At 40.3% G+C, this 22,301-nt stretch overlaps 1 protein-coding gene and 1 pseudogene across 1 annotated transcript in view; one reads left to right on the top strand and one right to left on the bottom strand.

Annotated features, from left to right (window-relative positions):
* The window catches only part of LOC129397783 (uncharacterized), a 119,941-nt gene that overhangs the window by 60,413 nt on the left and 37,227 nt on the right, over positions 1 to 22,301 (top strand). The window contains exon 2 of the mRNA XM_055112415.2: positions 17,732 to 17,868. The gene's annotated coding sequence lies outside the window, so the exon portion shown is untranslated. The remainder of the gene's footprint in view (positions 1 to 17,731; positions 17,869 to 22,301) is intronic.
* LOC134730433 (peptidyl-prolyl cis-trans isomerase A-like) lies at positions 18,141 to 20,319 on the bottom strand (annotated as a pseudogene).

Below are 22,301 nucleotides of genomic sequence, written 5' to 3'. Positions count from 1 at the left end.
AGGAAAACACCTAAGTGACAACTCAGAGATGCAAGCTGTCAAAGTCTTTTCAGGACCATGACTCTTGAAAAGCAGACTTCACCTTGAATCCCAGCTCTGCAATTTGCTAGCTTGTGATAGCTTGTAGGATAAGGCATCCATGAGTCCCCTAACCCCATCCCAGATGGTTACTCTTGGCCAAGCAAACAATACTAGTCACTCACCCTGCAGTATTAGAGAAACCCCTTGAGGCTAGAAGACTCTACTGTCAGTCCTGGATTCTGGTAGTTCCCATTTTTACATAAACACACACACACACACATATTCACACATATATCCCCTTACATACACTCACACACATAAACACATATACACATTCACATATATTCACTCATACACACTTTCACACTTTTCCTCCAAGATGTCTCAGAAAGACACAATCAAGAGGGATTTCCAGCCTCAGCTAACTGTTACACTCAAACACACCCCTGCTTACACTCATGATCTTCCCCAGCCTCAAGGGTTGAGAAAGCATAGGGCACCACCTCGTTTCCTGCTGCAATACAAATAATATTTACTTCAGACAATAATCCCACCCAGGTGCAGTCTTCATTGAAATTATTTCAAAATACATAAGTTATGAAAGTTTAAATTATTATGTTTTATAACTTTCTGTCTTGTTTCATGGAACTAAAATATAACTGTATCCACACAATTTCAAGTAGCTGGACAAATTTTTTTTAAACGGTAAATCTTTCCAATATTTTGCAACTCATCTATTGTTCAATCCTATCAGGATTTCACTCTGTCTCTTTATGGGAGGATAAAGTGATGTAGTCTCTATGTCACTGCACACTCAGGTCAGGGCAGCTCAGAGAGCATCCTGAAATGAGTACATTTGCCCGTCAAGTTACTTGAACTTTAGTGAAAGAAGAGGAAGAGCAATCAGTGCCCAAAGGCAGTTACTCTATTTCTGATCCTGTTTCTCATGGCTACAAAAACTGGGTTTGCATTTGCCTGGCACTTTACAGTTTATAGAATATTAACAAATGCTGGGGAATCTTGGTGTTGGAATTTAACAGTGAGTGTGGATGATTAGAACAGCATCCTGGAAAAATGCCCCAATTTGCAGTTTTCCCTTGGATTTTCCAACAGCCTTGTGCTTCTTTATTTTCATGTCTGGACAAAGCTCTGGATAAAGGGACAGTTATGACCTGCTAGTAGCCAACACTGAGGGCAGTAGGATGAGGGAGGGGGTGCAGTGACGGCTCCAGCCAGCAAAGGGGTTCTGAGTGGGCACCCACAGCATCTACTATGCAGAGTATTTGCAAATTTGGGAGTCATCAAGTTCTTAATTTTTGTCTGTTGCATGTGTGAAGAAATGTCTTGTAGTTTCCAAACTGTGCTTCCAAAGTCCACCAGGAAGCTGGGGCTGGGATAAGCAAGCAGAACTTTAGCCCCTGCCTCTCATTTCCTTTTTATTTATTTTACACGTTGGATTTCTAGGTAAGATTACAACTGAACAAAGAGTCACCTCATTCTTTAAAAAATGAAAAATACTGATGCACTTTGAAATATAAATGTCCTCGATGGCAGGGTCCTTGTCTATCTTGTTCACTGAGAGACCCCAAAGGCTGCAGAACAATGAACAAAATTCAATCCTTTCATAAATAACTTGAAAAAAAAAAGAAAATATATTAACCAGTTTAATCCTCATGACAACCTTATAAGGAAGACAAAGCAGGTATTTTCTCCCATACTTACATAGGAGAAAACTCAGTTTCAGACACTTGTCCAAGCTCACACAGGTCACTTGCACTGATCTGAGTTAAGTAGCAGTGGTATATTGGAAGAACATATGCCTGGGCATGGGGCTGGGATGAGTTCACATCCCTTCTTCCCACCTGTGTTAAAAGGTGCCCATAAATAAATAAATAGGAAAAATGACTTGGAAAATTTGAGAGCTTCATGCTTTGGACAATCAACAAATCTGAAGTTAACTTTGTGGAAAATTCATATAAAATTCCTCGTTAGACCTGAGGGTACTCTCATAGACCAGTATGTCAGGACAGTTGTCATTCCCTTCCCCTCCTTCACTGGGTCTGGAACACAGGTTTTCCAGCCCTAAGTATGATACTATGGCCTCTTTTACCAGACCCTTTGGTCTAATGGATTTATTTCCTCCCATACCCTTTCCTCTGACCCCAGATTCCCAAACATTCAAGATTCAGTGAGTGTCCCCAGTGAGGAGAGCTGAGCCAACTACCTGTGCCCTTGGACTTGAACAGTTTCTTTTTCCTCTGAGGAGTCAGCCTTCCTCTTCCGGGGGCCACAGAGAAGAAGGAGGAAGCAGAGCCCTGGGGTTAGAGCTTGACCCCAAGCTAAAAACAGGAAATTGATTAAGCAGAGGACTCAGTCTGCAGAGGGGTCAAAAACCAGGAGTCGGTTCAGGGAAAGCAACCTTGGTGACCAGACTAGCGAGCTTAAAAGTCATTCCTGTGGAGGCCTGAGCCACCTGTCTCCTCTGTAATACAGAAGGTAATTGGAAGACTACTCACTCCTAAAGCACATGGATGCCCACTTGGTGTGTGATTTCAGAGGAATCCTAAAACTTTCCCAGCCTGAAGCCCCACCAATTACAAGTTCTTTTGGGGTTGGTAACTTTCCTTTAAAAAATCTATTATTAAAAGGGAGAAATAAATAAACAATTACATGGCATTACATTAGCAAAAAGTAGGCTTTCAACCTATGAGGTAAGGCAAATAGGAAAATCAGAACTTTTTTGCTTTGCTCAAGAAAAAAGGAAAAGAAAAGAGTGTTTGTCCAATTGGCAATCTCATGTGCTCAAATTTAACATAAAAACAATGATAGAGAGAACAGGAAAATTCTTGAAGCCCTCCATAATTTGAGGTCTTTTACTGTTTACACCATAGAGGAAAAGAAAGCACAACAAACACAAAACCAGACAGTCAGATAAAGCAGCCTGGTCAGCATTATGCCATTTGTCATAATGTCATATTGCTTCCTTTCTAGCAGCGAGCTGAGACCTACTACATATAGGGATCATGAATGAGATAAGAAAAGAGGCCATTGTGAAATAGTGGTTCAGTAAATGTGTCTCCCAGTTCATCCAGGATAATCATGACTTCAAGTGTTCTGTTAGTGGACACCATAAGTGCACTGAATCTGATCAACGCATGTGCTTTCATTTTCAGCTAAGAAAGCAAGTTCATGATAAATAGCCTTGGAAGGGCAATGCTTTTATTTCAAGCAGGAAAACCATTTACTCTGCTTGTTACTAGCTGAATAACTTTGTGAAGCTCATTTAAAATCTCTGAGCAACAATTTCCTTATAAGCAAATGGGATAATGACAGCTGACTAAGAGGGTGGTGAGGAATAAAAAAAAAAAAAGTTAGATAACTTGTCTAAGGCTGCTACTAAAATGTCTGAGACTTTAATAGACCTTCAACAAATGATAGTTTTTTATTATCTTGAGCATTCAGAGAGCAACCCATAAGCATGTGACACCATCTTTAGGAAAGAGTTTTACTGAGGTGAGTTGTATACATGCATGCAGAAAGGCTTACAGGCAGGTAAGCCCCCTGCACTGTCCCGGGGAAGTTCAGGTGACAAGGCCAGGAGTGCTGGGAAAAGTGAGAAAAGAGGACTCCTTCAACACAGGTTTATGAAACTCCAAATAATGGAAGGATCTGGCTCTCAATGGCTAGAAGAATCCATCGGGGTGAAGTCCAGAGCGCCATACCCTCCTTCCTCCCCAACCTACACCCTAAGCATCTGTGCCTCCCATTTGAGGGGTAAAGAGCCTGTAGGGACCTCAGGTAAAGGCCAGGTGCATTAGAGGATAGAAGAAGAAGGAAATGGGGAATGAGTGCTTTGGAGACATTTGTAACAAGAGCTCAGAACAGGGGCTCAACTACAGAAAAAAGAGGCAGCTCTCACTCCACCAACTAAAGTCAAAAAGGTAATTATCCTAGGCAATGTAGTCAGACTTTTCCACGCTCTGCCTCAGACACATATTCATCTACATATGCAGTGTCCAGGCTCAACCTCCAAGTTTACAGGAAATCCTGATCTCCCTTCTCTCCATGATTTAATCTTTCCCTAACCCAGGTTTAATTCCTCCTTCTTCCCTTTGTCTAGAATCAGGAAATACCAGGACCTCGGTGTGGTGAGGGGCCTTAGTTGTGACTGACCTTCACCTTGTAAAGCAGTCACTGGTACTCTAAAAGGTGGGGAGACTTGCCCCCATTACACACCTAAGCGATGGCACAGTCCAGACCTGAATACAGAATTTTATTCTACTTTATTATGCTGCATGTGGATACTTATACTACAATCCCTGGGTAAAGTGGTCATTCTTGCAGTATCCTATAGTGAACTAACTTTCAAGACTGAAATTGAACATGCCTGGGCTCAAATCCAGGCTCTAATACCTGAATGATCTTGGGCAAGCAACTGAACTTTACAGAACCTCAGCTTCATGGTTCACCAATTAAAATAATACTCTACATCAGTTACCTTGAGGATGAAAAGAGATAGCATGCAACATAGTGTGTGCCTCCAACACCACAGGTGCTCAATGTTGCTTAATATTGTCATTAATTAAGCTGTGATCAGTCACTGAACTTCAGATTGCTGCAAAGGGCTAAAGTGTCCAGAAGGCTTGAGAAAGAAGAGCCTTCTGAGGAGGAGAAAGTGGAGATGGTTAGCTTTGTGTATTTGGTAATTCAGAGGCATGCTAAACTCAAGAGCATATGGAGGGGGCTGGGACAAAGACCAGAGGGAAACAGAGAACTTAAACCTTTGAGTCCCTCTTGGCTGTTTTATCAAGTTCTCTTTAAAGCAAGTGACCTTCTAACCATTGAGGACTCAAGGCCAGTAGGAAGAGCACAGAAAGTGAAAGGCATCAGAGTTGTCCTTGGGATGAAAGCAGAATCTCTGTGATGGTAGTGTTCTTGCTGGGGCAGTCATATCAGTAATATCCCTGAAAATCCTCGTACTATGACTCTAAACTTAAAAAAATAAAATAGAGACAAAAAAAGGAAGGGACGAGGAAGAAAGCTAACCCTGAACATTTTTCAGTATCAAATTATAGCAACAGAGATTTTGTCCACCATAGAGTTAAGAAAACTAAACAAACACTACGGTTACACAGAAACCAGATGTCTCTGCTACACTGACAGGTTGCATGCTGGAATTCCAGATGCTATTCTGTTGACCAAGATACATATTCACACATTTTTTGAATTATTGTAATCCTAAAGTGAATTGCCCAAAATGCAAAAAGAACTCCCTTTGGGGTGTTTTTTAAAAAGGTGAGTTAGGAGAAAAAAGTTACCAATTTTATTTTAAGAACTAAAGCCAGCTACTTAAAAGTCTGAGTGTTAGGATCTAAAAAAGATAAGCTGGCTTCACTATAAAAATTGTGAATTCAGCATTTAGCTTTTTCAATGAGAAAGAAGAAAAGACTAGGAAAAAGAAGAGAATGTTTTTCCTGATATTTAGCTCTTCTCTAGGTATAAACCACATCTTAAATCATTAGATGTCAAAAACGAAAAAGCATTTTGTAGGCCTGTGCTCAGGAACCTGTATCAATAAGTCTATTTTCTGCTCATGCATGTGTGTGTGTGTGTGTGTGTGTGTGTGTGTTTAGGTGGGATTTGGAGTGGATTTCCATTTCCATGGGGATGGTGGGTAGTCTGGAAAGCAGAAAATCTAAAATTCTCTGTCTTGGAACTTAAAGTAAAGCTTCCTCGTGATCTACTGTCAAGCTGACGATCAGGCCTCAGCACAGGCAGGAGCAGCAGACAGTCCAGCTCTGACCTCACAAAGGGAAACTTCAGTCTATAAATGCTAATCAAACATATCGCCCTGATGCTAATCAAACATATCGCCCTGCAGGATCCACTTGTAAGAGAATTGCCTCTAGAGTGGACTTTGCTATGAACTCATCTCTGAGGCTGTTTTATGATCTTTATAATAGTCAGGTATTGGGAGGGTGATCATTTTAGGTTACCAGGGCCCTAGCCTTGATTTGCACCATATGACCCAGGCAGATTTCCAAGAGAAAGAATCTGCAAGCCAAACCAGTGGATCTTAATCTAGAGTCTTCAGACACTCAAGGTGTCCTTGAAAGTAGCAATAAAAGTCTGAGAAGTTTCTTTAAGATAGTGTTTTCTAAAAAGCATATCTTCATTTGCTCACTATAATGCTGCAAATGCTTGCTAGATCCCCAAGTTTCTATGCTTTTAGCTAAAATTATGTCATTCATTTTAGAAACAAAAGAAATTAGTCACTGACCACAAAATTCAATATGTGAAAAATCTAAGCATAAATTAGACTGGTTCCTTATATGATAGAAGTATTTTCTACTTCACTAAAATATTTGCAGTGTTTACATATTAGCATTTTCTTATATATTTTACCTAAACCTTTTAATATATATTGAGTCACTATAAGCTTATAGTTATAATTCTGCCAATTTCCTTGAGAATTGTGTTTTCAGTTAAGTTCCCAAACAAACAAGTGTTTTAACAAACACTTGGGCTAAGAGATTGGCTAGTAGTTCTTTTTGTAAGTTGAGAATTTTAATGAGGTCAAAATATAAATTTAAAACTGTTTCATCTCTGCATGAATAAATGGACTTACTCTTCCACCATTTTATAGTGATGGTAAACAATGATAGCATGTTGATTTATTCAGAATTTGTAGTGTAAATTTCTATTGCATAAAGTATATACACAATTTGTAAAAATTAAGGATAAAGAGGACTAATGGAGTAGCCATCTTCCTTCCCCTCCTCCTATATGCCCAAAGTAATTTAGAGTTTATTTGAAGCCACTTCTCTAGCAATTGGACTTGCATAGAATCGTGGGGGTTCACACATCACCAGCCCAGGAAACTTCAGGCTGTCCTTTGTTACTCTTTTTACTGAAATTGACATATCAGCAAGTTCAAAATTATCCTGAATAGTAGTTTTGGCATGTTCTACCTCTGGACCAGTGATAACTGTAGTCAGTGTATAATCCTTCCTGTTCAAATGGCCACACAGATTTCCTTAATGGCTTGACCTGCCAAGAGCTAGAGGCCTTCATCATCCCAGGAAAGAGGATGCCAAATATGGAGGATTTTAATTACTCTCATTTTCTTGGAGGAAAATCTCTTACAATCTTTGGAATATATAGCTTAGAACATTCCATATCTGAAAAGTAATGTTTTCTGTTAGCATCTATTGTGCAATTGGCTATAATGTGTTTACTAAAGGAAATATGGAGATGGCTTTTAACTAATTCAAAAACACAGTAAGACAGGGTATGTACACAATATTACATTTACTTAGTATGACAGTAAAGAATCCTTGTTCCCTTTTCTGGGACTTTGAGTTTAGCTCAACAAGATGGTTGCTACATAACTGTTTGAAATATTGATGCCATGTAATTTTTAAAAACATTTTTAAAGGGTGATTTGTTTTGTATTTCCTTGAACTCAAACCCTGAGACAAGGACTAGGTGCAAGCAGTTTATTTAAAAAGATCTACTAGGGAACCAGGTCAAGGGAGCTTGGAGAGGGACATGAGGAAGCAGGGAGAGCTCATGTAAGGATGCATTACTGAGGTCCCTGCCATCAGCAATGGATATTCATTTCTGCTGGGACTTCTGAGTGGTGTACAGACTTTCTCTGAATGGTTCACCTGAAAGATGGAAGGCGGAGCAAATACTCCAACACCATTCTCCCAAGCGTTGGTCTCAAGGGCTTTAACCCCTGGCACTTCTGAGCTGCTCTTGCACAAGCCAAAGATGTTCCCAGGGCCTGGGAGATGGCCTGGGGCAGAATGTGGAAAGACAAAAAGCAGGAGCCTCTTTTATTTTATATTTTATTTTGTGATAAGAGCATTTAGGATCTATGCTCTTAGAAAATTAGGTATTCAATACAGTATCTTTAACTACAGGTGCTATGCTGTACAGTAGGTCTCTAGGACTTATTTATCTTATATAACTGAAATTGTGTGCCCTTTGACCAACGTCTTCCCTCTAGCGGACAGCTTGACTGCAAACTCATGACAGAACGTGGCCAAAACTACCCAGCTAAGCCACTCAGGTATTCCTGACACTGAGAAACTATAGGATATAATAGATTTTTTGTTGTTTTACGCTGTTGAGGGTAATTTATTTTGCAGCAATTGATAACCAATAGACTGTCCATATAAAGTAGAATATTGTGTGGTAATAAAATATCAGATTTTCAAAGAATTTTTGAGGATATGAAAAAGTGATGAGTATACAACATTAAGTGAAAACAGCAGGAAGCAGAACTATGTAGTGCGTGTTAATCACATCTGTTGTTTTCTTCTGATCAGCAGATGTCTTTCCCCTCCTTCTTCTGCTAATAGAACTTCCCTTTCCTATGGGAAAAACATCTCACGTGTTTCAAGTGGTGCTTTGACTCCAACCCACATAGGTCAAAAAAGTTAATTAGATTAAATTAAGGTAACTCATTTCCTTGGTACATCATGAAAGACAGGCTAATGAAAACAAGTCCTGGACCTTTTCTTCCTAGAACTTGGTTAAGGAAAAGAAAGGCCTTAACTCCCAAATAAAGATGGTGAAGATATCCGACACCCTAGATTGAGTAGTTATTAAAGTCAGAACCAGCTTTAGACTTCTCAGTCATAAGCCAATAAACTCTGTTTGCTTAAGCTAATTGGGCTTGGGGTTCTGTCTGAATACACATACAATATACAATATTATCCCATAATTGTATATAAAATGAATAAATAAAATTATTCACAAAGAATAATTTGGGGTACATCTACCAAACGTTATCACTAGTTCTAGCTAGATTTCATATTAGTGAACTTGCCATATCAGAAATTTTTAAAACAAAACTTCTTAGCCCTCACAGTTGGAAGCTTTGACTCAGTAGTTCTGGATTACAGACTAGATGTTTTATTGAATATTTATATGTGTTTGTGAGTTTTCCAAAATTTCTCTTGATTTCTAGTTTTATATCATTCTGTTCATAAAAGATATTTGATATGATTTCAATCTTCTTAAATTTGTTAAGACATATTTTGTGGCATATATGATTACATATTATTTATCCTGGAGAATGTTCCTTTTGTGCTTAAGAAGAATGTGTATTCTGCAGCTATTGCAAGGAATGTCCTGTGTATGTCTGTTAGGTCCATTTGGTCTAAGGTATAGTCTAAGGCTAGTGTTTCCTTATTGATTTTTCTATATGGATGATCTGTCCATTGCTAAAAGTTAAGTATAGCAATCTCTTACTATTATTGTGTTATAGTCTAATCTCTTCCTTCAGATCTATTACTATTTGCTGTATATATTTAGGTGCTTTTGTGTGGGCATGTATATATTTACATTTGTTATGTCCTTTGGCTAAATTAACCTCTTATCATTACATAATGACCTTCTTTGTTTCATTTTACACTTTTTGACTTAAAATTTATTTTACCTGTTCTAAGTATAGCTATTCCTGCTTTCTCTTGGTTTCCATTTATATCACTTTCATTCTATGTGTTGTATTCTTACAGATGAAGTGAGTCTCTTGTAGGCAGGTTATGATTGGGTGTTTTTTTATTCATTCAGCCACTCTATGACTTTTGATGGAAGAATTTAATTCTTTTAAACTCAAGATAATTATTGATAGATAAGGATTTGCTATTGCCATTTTTTAAATAGTTTTCTGATTGTTTTATAGAACCTTTGTTTTTTTCTTCTCTTGGTCTTTCTTTGTGATTAAGAAATTTCCTCCAGTGTTATGCTTATATGTTTTGATTTCTTTTTTTAAAAAGTCCTTTTTTACTTACTATAGGTTTTTGCTTTGTGGTTACCATGAGAACTATGAGGCTTACAAAAAAAATCTTATAATGGTGATAAGCTGATAACTTGACTTTGATAGCATTAAAAAAACTCTACACTTTTACTCCACCTCTCCCTACATTTATAATATTTGATGTCACAATTTCCCGGTTTTTATTCATGAGGTAAATTTCAGCCACCTGTTTTAAAATGGGAAAAGAAGAGAAGAAGCATAAAACCTGTACACCAAAATTAAAAATCTAAGCCCCCACCCCACCCCACCACCAACCATCTGAATGGACCCCTCCTCTAGGCCAGGGCACTCCAAAGTTAACCTGAAAAGCTGATTTAGGCCATGGTGGGAAGTGGGGTCAGACATGGCTCATTATACCCTCTTCCCTTTTAGAATTCAGGAAAACCCAGCCAGCGTTTAATATCAACACAGATCTTAAGTGTGATGAGAAACGTTTATAATCTGTTATCTCTGAAGCCTGCTACCTGGAGGCTTCATCTGCAAGATAAAACTGTGGTCTCCACAACACTTTATCATAGCCCAGACATTTCTTTTTATTGATAATAACTATTTCAATCAATTGCCAATCAGAAAAACTTTAAATCTACCTATAACCTGAAACCCCTCTCCCCCTCACGGTCCCCTGCTTCAAGTTGTCCTGCCTTTCTGGATCAAACTAATTTACATCTTAAATGTGGTTGATTGATGTCTCATGTTTCCCAAAATGTATACAACTAGGCTGTGCTTTGACCACCTTGGGCACATGTCCTCAGTATCTCCTGAGGGCTGTGTCGCAGGCCACTGGTCACTCATGTTTGAATCAAAATTAATCTCCTCAAATATTTCAGAGTTTCACTCTTTTTGCTTACATCAGGATAGGTCAGTTCATGTTAACTTACTTTCCTGGTGGGATGGTGTTGAAGAGAGCCTGAGAACTTCTCAAAAACAAGGAAGAAAAGGTAACAGCAGACAAAAAAAGACAGAATAGCATCAATACGTTCTCCCTTGTTATCCCCATCTTGAGAAGGGGGCACATGGGTTTGCCCTTTGATCTTGCACTCTCACCTAGAACACAACCACACTGGCCTATTACACTCCATAGACCTCAAACCACACTAATCCACTATTTACATTCACTTTCACCAGTCACCAGGGGAAAATAGCACATGTGGGGTTACCAAAGGCTACATGATTGGGCTACCCAATTAGAACTTCACTGTGAAACTTCAGGACAAAATGCAGATCTAAAGATCATCCCAAAATGCCCAATAATGTTGGCTATGCTGACCCCAGCTGCTGGACTCCATTCCTTCTATGCAAGCTAAGTTCTCAGGCAAAAGTCTCTTGGAGTGTTTCTGCAGGGAGCAGAGAGCAAGCTCTGCCCTCCAAGTTCTGTATCTTTGCCCTTAAAACTCAGCTCTCAAAAGGGAACCATATAATATTTCTGTAATATCTCTCATAAGCAAGTAAAGATCCCTCCTTAGACTCCCTTAATTCACCTCCAACTATTGCTTTGTTCCTCAGCAACCCTTTAGAGAAAAACCTCTAAATAGAGTTATCTAATCTTACTGTCTTCTCTTCCTTGGCTCTCATTGTGGTTTCAGCACACACTGATTGAGTGTTCACCCCTCTCACTCCCCTGAACTTGGCCTTCTCCAGACACCAGTGATCTCCATCTTAATTTACCTATAACCATCATTGTAGCAGGTTATCACCTCCTTTCCCTTGAAAATTCTTCAGATCTCACTGGACATCTCCATTCTGCCTCTATTGATGACTCCTTTACTTCTTCCAACATTTTACCTCAGTCTTCAACACTCTTGTCTATCTACTCCCCTCTCCTTGAGTGGTCTCACTCAGTTCCATGGCTTTAAATACATCTAGATATTGAATCTTAAACCTACATCTTTACATTGGCTTAAATCTCCAGCTGCCTACTTGACATCTATGCTTGGTGAACCCTAGTCAGCCTCTCCACACTTCCTTGTTTCAATAAATGGCCCCAATATTCACCTAGTTTTTCAGACTCAAGGCATAGGAGATATTTTTACTCTTTTCTTTACACCACACATCCAACTCATCAGAAACTTCCATTTATTCCACCTTCAAAATTTATTTCAAACTTCACCACTGTTTACCACTTTCACTGCTGCTATCTATACGAAAGAAACCATCTTTGTTCACCTAAATCCCTGCAGTAGGCTTGCACCTGGACTCCCTGATTCCTTTTATACTCTTAAGTGGTCAGGTCTCCAGATAGCAACTAGAATGATCTGCCTAAAACATAAATCAGATAATGCCTCACCCCTGCCTCAAAGTCCTACATAACACTTTGGATTTTGGTTGTTGTTTCTGTTTTGTTTTTTGAGATAGTGTCTTGCTGTGTCACACAGGATGGAGTACAGTAGCATAATCACAGCTTACTGCAGCCTCGACCTCCTGGCTCAAGCAGTCCTCCTGCCTCAGCAACCTGAGTAGCTGGGACTACAAGTGTGCAACGTCAAGCCAGGCTAATTTTTTATTTTTCGTAGACATGGGAGTCTCACTACATTGCCCAGGCTGTCCTCCAACTCCTAGGTCCAAGCAATCCTCCTGCCTTGACCTCCCAAAGTTTTGTGTTTACAAGAGTGAGCCACCATAATAGGCTTCCCATAATACTTTGAATGAAACCCAAACTCCTTACCATGTCCTATAAGGTCTAAAATAACTGGCTTTTGCCTATTTCTCCAGTTTCACCTCTTTTTATTTTCTGGCTCACTTCTGCCAGTTTGACCAAATTGACCTTCTTCCTTTTCCTACAGCAGATCAAGCTCATTCTGTGCTGGATTGTCACTCTGTCCAGAATGCCCTTCTCCCTAGACATTCATATGGCTCACACTCTCCCATCTTTCCAATGTCCACTCTCTTGTCACCTTCCCAGAGAGACCTCCCTGACTGCTTCATCTTAAATAACCACCCTCTCCATCTCCTTACTCTCCAGCCTATTAACATGTTGTTACATTTCTTCATACTTTTCCTAACAGTATATTACATATGTATTTGTTTATTGTTCTTTCTCCTCTCTCCTACATGAAAACAAGGAAATTGTTCATTGTTAAATTCTATATGCCGAGCATCTAGAACTAAGCCAAGCACTTAGTATGAGCTCAATAAATATTTGCTAAGTGAATGAGTGAATTGAGCATGGGTGACTGAAAGATGGCTAACAGTTAAAGGCAGGGTCTTGGAAAGTATATCCCAGAGAGAAGTGAACTCCCAGATAGCAAGTCTGCTTAAAGAAACTGACCCTCTCTCTGATTTTCAGACTATATGAAGCCATTACTGAAATGTCACCTGGGGATTGCTAGTGACTGTTCTTCAAACCTGTCTGAATAGTTACTGAAAGCCAAGCTTTTGACTACCATTTTCAGATAATAACAGGAAGTAGAAGAGACAGTCAGATGACCAGCATCAGAACAGCTCTGTAGCAAAAGGCATGTGAGAAAGGAACCATGCATATCCCAGTCTGAGTTTATCCTAGGATTTAACAAAGTGAAGAACAGAACACAGGAAAATTAGCAACATACCAGAGAGAGGGGAAAAAAAAAAAGATCAACAGAGACAATAAATAAAAACAAATTAAATCTGTGTTTAAAATTTTAAATTTGCATAAATATTTTAAGTAGTGATGCTTAGTTTTGGCATTCATTTCATATGCTGTTTCATGTTGTCCACATGAAGGTAAGTCAGATTGTTACGTATCAAAATATGAGGGCACAGAATGGTGTGTCTGCTGTTGGATAGACACGGGAGAGTTGCTGGCTGCTGTCAATAGAATCACAAGATAAAGGACAGTTGTTATAGTGTCTTTGCACAGACAGGGTGTGGCGCTCACCTGAATGGAGATTGGATTTTATGAGGCACTGACGTGGCTCCTGACGCTAAGTCAGATGTCTCACCCCAGCCTCGATGACCTCTCTTCCTTGTCATGCTCCTGCCTCTCTCTGCAGGAACTCCAGCCTCTTCTGTAATATCTAGCCCAGATCTTCCTTCTGGTTATGACTTCCTCAATGTCCTGATTTCCCACATGAAATGTCACCAAGCATTTTTTCTGATTTTTCTAATATAATATCTTTCCATAAAACAATGAATACCTCCAGGTCTAAATGTGGGCTGTGTGGCTGTGTGATACAGTAGCCACTAGCCATATGTGGCTATTTAAATGTAAATTTATCAACATTAAACAAAATTTAAAATTAAATTCCTAGTCACAGTATCACATTTCAAGTGCTCACTATCCTGGTGGTAAAGGACTACTATATTGCACAATGCAAGTAGAGAATGTTTCTGTGAGACAAAATAGTAAATGTAAGAAGCTGTGTTTGCTCATTCTTCTTGCCAGCAGAATTTCACATAATCCCTTGCCAACAGAATTTCACAGAGCCCCTGACTTGGTGACTGAGCACAGCCCTCCAAAAGAATGCCTTGAAAACGATAAGAAGGGGAGAGCACAGGTTCCCACATCTCTTGCCTGAATCAATGCATTTTTTAGAAAAGATAAGTTCAATGATTCTGGTCCTTGCCTTTTTCTGTACAAAAGATAATGTACAACGGGATTAATGATTATGCCTCTGTAATCTATAACCAGATGTACCCTCACATCCAAACTTTGATGACATTTTGTTTGCTTGTAACTTCTGAGCACACGTAATGTAATTCTGAGCACATTTGATGTAACTTCTGAGCACATACTGAGCTGCCACCACCTGTATATAAACAGTGGATTGAAACACTACTTTGGTGCAGTCTGACAGAAACTCCTTGAAAGACTCCTATGGGATTGCAATTCTCATTAAGTCCACAATTCTATTACCTCCAAAGTTCTTTTACATAGTACTGTCCTAGATTAAATGGCAGTAAATGTATGGGGTAAAAACAAACAAAAAAATTACTGAAAAAAATGATATGTTATCCTGCAAACAGTGAGGGATAAAAAGAACTGAAGATATTATCCTGAAGAATCCTGGAATATAAGAACTCAACCCAGAAACTGAGACTAGCAAATGACAAGGAATAGTGAGTGGGATAGAAAGAAAAACATAAGAATGTGACATCACAGATGCAGAGGAAAGAAGAGCTTTCAGGAAGGAAAGAGTGTGCAGTAATTTCAGTGCTGTTGAGAAGTCAAGTGAGATAATGATTGAAAGTATGCAGTAGATGTAGTGATTAGGAAGAGATGTTGGTGATTTGAAGAAGAGAAACTTTTGAGGAATTGTGGGGGCATAAGCCGGACTGCAATGGGTAGAAATGTGACTGGGAAAGCGAAAAAGAAGAGGGCAAATATAGACAACTCTGCAAAAATAATAGTAATAATAATGGTTATGAAATACAGGAGAAATGGGAAAGTTGAAGAATGATACAGTCTAGGGTAATGGTTTTAATGAGAAAATATGACTACGTTACAAGTTAATACAAGAACTCTTTTTTTTTTTTTTTTTTTTGAGACAGAGCCTTACTCTGTTGCCCAGGCTGGAGTGTATTGGTGCAATCCTGGCTCACTGCAACCTCTGGCTCGCCTCCCGAGTAGCTGGGATTACAGGTGTGCACCACGACGTAGAGAGGGGATTTCGCCTTGTTGGCCAGGCTGGTCTTGAACTCCTGGCCTCAAGCAATCTGCCCCTGCTCAGCCTCCCAACATGCTGGTATTGCAGGTGTGAGCCATTGCACCCGACAAGTTAATATGAGAACTCTTCTAAGCAAAATGAAGTAAATCCTGTAAGCCAATATTTGACTATAAGAATGGGAAAAGCTGGAAATTTAAAACTATCATATTTTTAGGGGATTTGGAGACCTGTAGAATCAAAGAGAACTAGATAAACTAAAATTCCAGGGGAAAGAAAATTGTTTCAAGATGAGTCAAAAATGGTCAGCCCATCCTCCCGCACCCCCTACTCCTGTCCCACATACACATAACACTTTAACAAAAAAAAAAAAAAGAAAGAAAGAAAGAAAGAAAATATTTTCTGAGGCTTTACTATACAAATTATCTCATAACCCATGTTTTCCTCTGGCTGTGCATCCACCACCCTGTCTGAGAAGATAAGGAATCCCACCTGGTCCTATGGCTCCACCTAGTGTCACCATTGGGGAGCAATTTAACTGCCTTGAGACTAGCTACAGAGGTTGGTTGGGAATGATGTATTTGGTTTACTGTCTTGCCTTCCTCTTCTAGGAGATCATGATTAGCAGCCTTAAAGAAGAGTCTGTGATTAATTAGACCTGAACCTCTCCTCACAGGAAACAAGTGAGAACATTTTCGTTCCAAAGGGATAAAAAGGAATCCCATATTGTGACTTGGGAGCTGGATATATAGGTAGCATATGAGAGGATCTGCGTGGGAAAGGGGGTGAACTGCTTTGAGACGCAAACTTATGCATCTTTTCAATAACTTTTCTTTCTCCCTCTTGATTTAATGCTACTTTTGGTCTTGGGTGGAACATTTCCCCACTAAGTATGGGAGCTGATGTCCAGAAAGGTCAGGAGACTGAATGTGACAATCCAGAAGGGCAGGAGTTAACTCCTCCAAGGGTAAAATATGACCAGTGAAGAACAAGGACCAAGCAAATAAGCCACTTCTTTTTTTCTTCAGCGAGCCGTCCAAGGTATGGCTTTTCCTTACAATCCAGCTGGAGAAGCCCTGCACCAAGTAGCCACCTGCTGACTTCTTGGCTTGTGAAGGCAGAGGCAGCACAATGGCACCCATCACATCACACTGCTTAGTATCTTCCCTTCCCTCACCTCCGTCCGTCCTTTCCAATAACTGACCTGAGTGTGCACAACCCAAATGAGCTGCTGGCATCTTAATCCTAGCTTCAGCCTCTGCTTTCTAGAGAACCTGCCTAAAACACTCTCTCTATATATATATATACACACACATATCTATATCTATAGATATATACATATGTATGTGTATACACATACATATAGATATATATTTAGACAGAGTCTTGCTCTGTCACTCAAACTGGAATGTAGTTGTGCCATCATAGTTCACTGCAGCCTTGAACTCCTGGGTTCCAGCAACCCTCCTGCATCAGTCCCCTGTGTAGCTAAGACTACAGGGGCACGCCACCACACCTGGCTAATTTTTTAAAATATATTTCTTAAAGAAACAGGGACTTGCTCTGTTGCCTAGAGTGGTCTCAAACTCCTAGCCTCAAAAAAATTCTCCTGCCTCAGCCTCCCAAAGTGTTATGATTACAGGCATTCAATGCACCCGGCCTATCTCTCTCTCTCTCTTTTTAAAAAATCTATAATAGTCTCCCCTCCACTTTTTCCTTAAAATGTATTTGTTAAAGAAATTCTGTTGTAAGTTTGACACTCTAGGTTTGACTAATTACATCCCCAGGGTGTAATTCTCTTGGCTGGTAGTTACAAGTGAAGCTAGATCAAATTGAAGTCTGAGCTTTTTTGGCAATAATACTTTTTAGATTGAGCCGGAGACTCATATTGTATCATTTTATTGTCTGGTTGTCTCCACTTAGTGGTTTTAAAAGTATCAGCCCAATCCATTTATTATAAAGTTCCCCATCAGATTATCACCTGATGATTTCAGGAGCCATTGAAGGACATTATCTAGATTCATTACTTCATTGGGGATTACAAACGGTGATATTATGATTTTCTCATTCCTTTATTAGATAGACTTCTTATAAAAGGAAGGACATTTTCTTATCAACTATTTGTTTATCCTGACATATAGTTGTGCAAGAAAATCAGGATAAATATTTAATGTTTTCTTTTATTTACCAGTTTCCCAATAATTCTTTTGTGTTCTAAAAACTTTCCATGTGTACAATGAGTTATTTTGTAGTATCATTATGGATTTTCACATATTTAATGTTTCCAATCTATTTTCAGCTATATGGAGGAAGCAGCAGAGAAGGGCAAATTTTAAAAAGTGGAAGAAAACTGGTATGCATATTTTCAACCAAGTGAAAACGTCAAGGAGGTTAAAGTAATCAACTGGGTCAAATGCTGCTGAGAGGTCAAATAAGGTAAGATGAGGACTTGAAGCTGGTGACCATACATTTAAAGTGAGGTCAGTGGGTATGGTGGGATGAGTTTTTTGTTGTTGTTGTTGTTGTTGTTGTATTTTGTTTGTTTGTTTGTTTTTTCTTTTTTCTTTCTTTTTCTTTTTTTTTTTTTTTTGAGACAGAGTCTTGCTTTGTCGCCCAGGCTGGAGTACAGTGGCATGATCTTGGCTCACTGCAACCTCCACCTCCTGGATTCAAGTGATTCTCCTGCCTCAGCCTCCCAAATAGCTGGGATTACAGGTGTGCACCACCATGCCCAACTATTTTGTATTTTTAGTAGAGACAGCGTTTCACCATTTTATTTCAGTGCTCCGAAATTATCCTAGCCTGCATGCAAGAATGAGTAAAGTTCCCATAAACAAAAGTACAGTTAGTGCTGTTGGCTATTTTGCTGTTTCACTTTTACAGTAGTACTAGAGAAGAGACTAAACCCAGACCTATGGGGCAGAGGAATGTTTATTTATGGAAGTAACAGTGAGGGGGTGGTGTTTGGATTAAAAGAGAGTGGAAGGGAAACCCAAAGGGTGATTTTGGGGGCAGCCTGGTTGGGAAGGAGAAGTCACTCAATTTTTCACCTCTATTCAGTTTACCAGTTTTGTCTTCTGTTGTTGAACTGGACATTTCACTCCTTTTTGTTTGTTATTTAGTTTTTATTTCATAATCATAAACAACTCTGCAATCCAGCTAGGCATGGAAGAGAACAAGGAAAACATGGAACCCAAAGGGAACTGCAGCGAGAGCACAAAGATTATAGGATACTGCAAGCAAATGGGGTGGAGAGGTCCTCTCCTGAGCTACAGAAGGAATGGTCTGGTGGTTAAGATAAAACACAACTCAAACTTATTAGAATTGTCCACAGTCAGAAATGGTGGTCTTCTTGCTGGTCTTGCCATTCCCATATCCAAAGTGCTCCATGGCCTCCACAATATTCCTGCCTTCTTTCACCTTGCCAAAGAGCACATGCTTGCCATCCAACCACTCAGTCTTGGCAGTGCAGATGAAAAACTGGGAATCATTTATGTTGGGTCCAGCACTTGCCATGGACAAGATGCCAGGACCTGTATGCTTTAGGATGAAGTTCTCATCATCAAATTTCTCCCCATAGATGGACTTGCCACCAGTGCCATTATGCTGTGTGCAGTCACCACCCTGATACATAAACCCTGGAATAATTCTGTGAAAGCAGGAACCCTTATAACCAAATCATTTCTCTCCACTGCTCGGAACACGAAAGTTTTCTGCTATCTGTGGAAACTTGTCTGCAAACAGCTCAAAGGAGACGCGGCCCAAGGGCTCACCGTCAACAGAGATGTCAGTGTCGAAGAACATGGTGGGGTTGACCATGGCTGATAGTACAGGGCTTCTGGCAGCGGTGGCGTCTGCAAAGCCCATTTCACTCTTGAAATGCACTTTTGAATAAAACAATCTCACCTGGGTGTCTACTTCAGTAACGTTTCCTTGGGGAAGCCAGGCCATTAAATATGCCTCTCTGCTTACCTCATGTGCCTCAGTGTTCTTCCCCTGCAGGAGGAATCCTCAACAATTCATTCTGGGTTAAAATTTGCTTCAGGGTGCCTTCAAAAATAGAATGACTTAGGCCAATCTTGCCTTTTGAAATGCTCCAAATGAGACATGTTCCCTGTATCTGAAAAGTCTTTGACTGGGTAGGACAGTCACAGGAAAGACCTTTTAAATATTGACAAGTTTACGTATTAATAAGCCCATTTTCATGCATCACTCTAGTGCCCCTCCTCAATTTTTTGATCAGTCAATATCTCTCCCAATCACAGAGCAAAATCATAAATGGCATGTTAGTATTCTGAATCCAGTGCTTTTTTAAAAATGTGTTATAATCTAATAGTGTTTGTCAGGAACTCAACATTGGTTGGGCATTTGAAAATCAATCAATATTATTCCTCACGTTAACAGCAGAAAAAATATATGATAATCTCAGTAGATACCAAAAAATTTTTTTAATTCAACCCTGTATATTATTAATGTAAAAATCATCTTAGCAAATTAGAAACAGTGAATTCCCTTAATTTGATACATCATATCTATGAGATGTACACATAACATCTCACCAAATTGTAAAATATTAAAATATTGAAAACTAACAATTTCTTATTGAAATAGGAAAACTCCCAATAACTGGACCCATTCTCTCACCCCCTGCCCCACGCTCTTACCACCTCACCTGATAAAAATCCAAGGAGTTTCAATAGTGCCTTCCAGAATGATAACATTTTCACCATAATCCTATCACCGCCTGAAGCAATTAGCAAGGTAAATAAGTGTTAATCCCCACATGATTGGATTTTGGTATCCGACTTCCTGTACAAGACAGAATGATACAAAAACCCACAGTCAGGGAAGAACTGAGCCATTTGCTGTTTTCCTAGGCTAGCTGTGTTACTGAGCCGGTCAAGCCTTGGGAGGCTGAGGCTGTGGAGTTCCATCCATCAACCTTGGAAGAGTTGTCTTGGAGGCAGGCAGGTCCAGAGCCCCACATGCCATGGGACCTGAATCGAGAGCAAGCCTGAGCCTGGGCACTGGATAACTTCCCTGTGCTGAGCCGCCACTCCTGCCAATGCCATCAGCTCTGCGGGAGCTCTGCTGTGAGCTGGCTGCTGGACGGCACCCGCACGGGGCACAGAGCCCTTCCCGGAAATGAGAGGGGCCAAAAACGCCCTCGAGATTCCCATGTCCAGGAGTCAATGGTGAAACCACAAACGGGCTCCAGTCACCTCAAGAAGACGCAGATGCTACCGACGATGGGGTCCAAAGCGGCCTGAACCAGCCCGGAGATGCCAGCGCCTGCGGAGGTGGAAGTACACATGCCCAGGGCGCCCTCTGCAGTTCAGGCCGCTCCCGGAAGCTGCTGAAAATCCACGATTCCATCAGGCAGGAACTCGGAAAGGAGAGGAACCCCAGCCTTGCTGCAGGCCTGCAGTAGGACCCGCTTCAACTGCTGTTCTGGAAGGAGCCCGAGGCACCCCAGTGGGGACCCTCTTGCCGTCCCTGCGGACAATTGCACTGGAACTGTGCCCTGCACGCATGAGAGCCTTGAGGTCTCTGCTGTGGAGATCATTCTTTAATTTGTTCTTCCTCTCCTGAACGTCCTAAACATTTTTCATTTAGAAAAACTCTCTTCATGGAATGAATAATATGTAATATGCTTAGGAACTGTTCTTTTAGATCTACTCAAAATTGCTATGGTTCCTCCATTGAAACTGTACACTCTGATTAAAGCCTTTCCCTTATCCTCCACCTGTGGAGTTGATTTTTGAGCTGGTAGATCAAGATTGCTATAGATGGGCTGGGCGCGGTGGCTCATGCCTGTAATCCCAGTACTTTGAGAGGCCGAGGCGGGAGGATCACGAGGTCAGGAGATCGAGACCTTCCTGGCTAACACGGTGAAACCCCGTCTCTACTAAAAATACAAAAAATTAGCCGGGCTTGGTGGCGGGCGCCCATAGTCCCAGCTACTCGGGAGGCTGAGGCAGGAGAATGGTGTGAACCCGGGAGGCGGAGCTTGCAGTGAGCCGAGATCGCGCCACTGCACTCCAGCCTGGGCGACAGAGCGAGACTCCGTCTCAAAAATAATAATAATAATAATAATAATAATAATAATAATAATACCACAAACATGGGTGTATAAATACCTTTTTGAATCACCGCTTTCAAACATTTGGGATGTATACCCAGAAACAGATTTGCTAGATTGAGTGATATTCTATTTTTAATTTTTGAGGGGACACCATACTGTTTTCCACGTTTTTATTTTGAAGGCAAACTCTGTGGCTTTCTTTATAGTTAGACAATCAGTAAGGAGAGGGAGAGAAGGAAAGCAGACTGTGAGACTTCAGAATTACATTGCGGCACCTAAGCTTCTCTACATTGAAATTTAGAACTGTCACTATAGGAAAGAAAAATGTCTTCAGAGCTACACAAAGTTAATGCCAACCCCTAGTTTCTGGGTCTTGATTTCTAACATCTGCATGACAGTAAAATTTCAAAACCCAAAGCGTGATTTCTCCTGTATGCCTTTTTATCTAAGTCCAGAGATTTTGATGTGCATGGCTAGAGGCTGAAGCTATGGTGGTGCATAAATCTTTCTCCTGAGTCACCTACAGAAAGAAGTGTGTCAGATGCTGCCAGTCTTGAGATGGGTGGAGACTGTGAGAGCATAGCCTCCCTGGGCCAAGTGACCATACCCATGAGCCTTCAGTTTTGCTGGATCTTAAAGTACAATTCATGTGCATCCTTGAGGTGGGCAAACTTCACACTGGCAAGAGTCTACAGCTTCCTGGAATTGTCTGACCTGAAGCTGGTACCCTGGAACCTCATGGCTATCAATTCAAAAGGCACAGGGCTGGGGGGTCTTCCTCATG

The sequence above is a fragment of the Pan paniscus genome, chromosome 4, assembly GCF_029289425.2.
Source record: "Pan paniscus chromosome 4, NHGRI_mPanPan1-v2.0_pri, whole genome shotgun sequence".
Taxonomy (NCBI): Eukaryota; Metazoa; Chordata; class Mammalia; order Primates; family Hominidae; genus Pan; species Pan paniscus.
The sequence above is the reverse complement of the archived record's forward strand: the minus strand, read 5'-3'. Positions and strand labels throughout refer to the sequence as shown.